The sequence below is a fragment of the Saccostrea echinata genome, unplaced genomic scaffold (genome assembly GCF_033153115.1).
Source record: "Saccostrea echinata isolate AGI-Se365-2 ecotype Australia unplaced genomic scaffold, CSIRO_AGI_Sech_v1 ptg000033l, whole genome shotgun sequence".
In the NCBI taxonomy this organism is placed as follows: Eukaryota; Metazoa; Mollusca; class Bivalvia; order Ostreida; family Ostreidae; genus Saccostrea; species Saccostrea echinata.
Genome location: NW_026889782.1, coordinates 30,875,123 through 30,877,567, shown reverse-complemented (window position 1 = coordinate 30,877,567; position 2,445 = coordinate 30,875,123).

Below are 2,445 nucleotides of genomic sequence, written 5' to 3'. Positions count from 1 at the left end.
ATAAAATATACAAAGATATACATATTGTATACAATTAGCTATACAATATGGAGATATACTTTAAGAATATACAATTAGGAAATGCATAATATTTATATTACAAGAAAAATATATATAATAAGGTGTACAATAAGGTATACTTTAAAGTATACAATTGGGAATAATAAAGAATACAATAATACAATACTATTTCGTTATAGAAAAAACTGAAATATAACAAGGATATTAAATCAGAAAATACAGTAATGGAATTATAATAAGATATACCATTAAAATAAAGTACTCTACGTATGAACAATTTCTAAAACGATGTAAGTTATTGACAAACAAGTTGTTGAAACAAGAATGAAATATATGGAGATAACGAACAGTATTCAAGCTCAAAAGTCCTTGTCATGATCGGGAAATAACGGTAAAATCCGTGGACAATTCAGTTTGTAAATAATGGCCTAACAATTAGTATGAAAAAAGTCAGTCAGCATTTGACTCAATGATAAATTGTATTTGCTGACAAGGTCATTGTATCGACCATAGAACTTACGAAATGATGACTTTAAACGAGAATGCTGATATTCTTGTTTCATCAACTTGTTTGTCAATAATTTACCTCGTTTTAGAAATTGTACATACGTAGAGCATATCAAGAGTCTCGTTTTAGGTCATCATTTCGTAAGTTCTATTGTCAATACAATGACCTTGTCAGCAAATACAATCTATCATTAAGTCATATGCTGACTGAGGTTTTTCATACGAATTGTTAGGCCATTATTTACACACCGAATTGTCGACGGATGTTTTCGTTATTTACCGTCATGACAAGGAGCACACGGCGGGTGTAACCGGTCGGCAGGGGATGCTCACTTCTCCATGGCGCCTGATCCCACCTCTTTTTTTGGAGGTCTGTGTTTGCTCTGCTCCCGATTTGTATTGTTTTAATGGACTTTGAGCTTGAACACTGTTCGTTATCTCCATATTTCACAATAAAGTATAAAATATGTATTCAATAAGTTAAAGAATATACAAGTACATTAAAGTACACGATAAAATATTCAATAAAGCATTCAACAAGTTAATAAAACATGAAGATTGACTCGAACTTCGTTTCAACAAAATATCATTATTTTTCTCTACAACAACTCTTAACGTCTGTCTTAATATTTTTGTTCATTTATTTCAATTTTATTTATAAAAATACTTTTCTCCAGCATCTTTTCTATCAATGTTATACTAAACAACATTTTCTATAGTAAAAGGCCAATTGTGAATAATAATAGGAGAAAATTAAGGATATAGATTTCTTTAAGAACGTTTGACCCAGCGTTGAACTTTGTTTATTCATTAGACCGAAAACCGCCGACTACTCTGGTGTCACGTGATATTCCTTCTGACTGCTATTAATTACCATGCTTACTACGAGACTTCAGATAAAAAATCAATTAGCTCTCATTGCATTAAATGTGAATATTGACATGCTTCAAATTATAATAATAATAAAAAAAATACATCCTTAATAAATATTACGTGCGTTTGACCCTTTCCGGGACTATAAAAGTTGCACGTCATTTTCCCATTCATTAGCGTGTCTGCCATATTAGTTTGGTATAAAAATGGATGTGATGTGAAGTGTAAATGGGAAACAACACATCGTAAATCAGTCGTTAATATGACTACTTTAATCCTCCAATTAAGAAAGTGTTAATAAGAGTCGTGTGAGTTGGGCTTTCATCTTCTGATAATTTAATTAGTCAGCGCGGCTACTCTTTACGTAATGACGTCGTTCAAAAATGGACTTAATGACATTTAAATTCAAGTTTCATAAGGTCTGTTTAAAAACAATGATAAGTATCTGTATGCACACAAATTTTAAGTCCAATATGAACAACAAAAATGTTACAAAAGTACAATCTGATAAAAGTACCTTCATAATTTCCTGCATACCGTGGAATCATTAGATTTCGTAGTTGCTCAAATTCGTGGAGTTCGCGAGTCAATTCCCAATTAATAATTCGTTGATTCACATCCTCAACGAATTAGCAAGAAGAATTTTTTAAAGGTAATCTTTTTGTAACAATGAGGGAATGCACGAAATTACGTCCCCCTCGAACATTTAAAATTTAGGCAATTCACGAAAATTGGCCTCAACGAATTTTAATGATTCCATAGTATTTCAAATTAGAGTTTACATGTTGTGATTCTTTACTTTATTTAAAAAAAAATATTTAAAGGAATTAGGAGTTAATACTTCCTTGTCGATGTAATACCACGTGTTATGGTTCGAATTACATGTAGGTGCCTAATTTTTTTTTTTAACAAAAATGCAATATTTAAAATCTTAAATCAAGCTTTAACTGTATTGAGAATAAGTTTTATTTTCGAATTTTTTCTTTTCTTCCATACAGGATGAATGTAGGAACATTGTTAGTAAACAAATCAACTTTTTGTCCT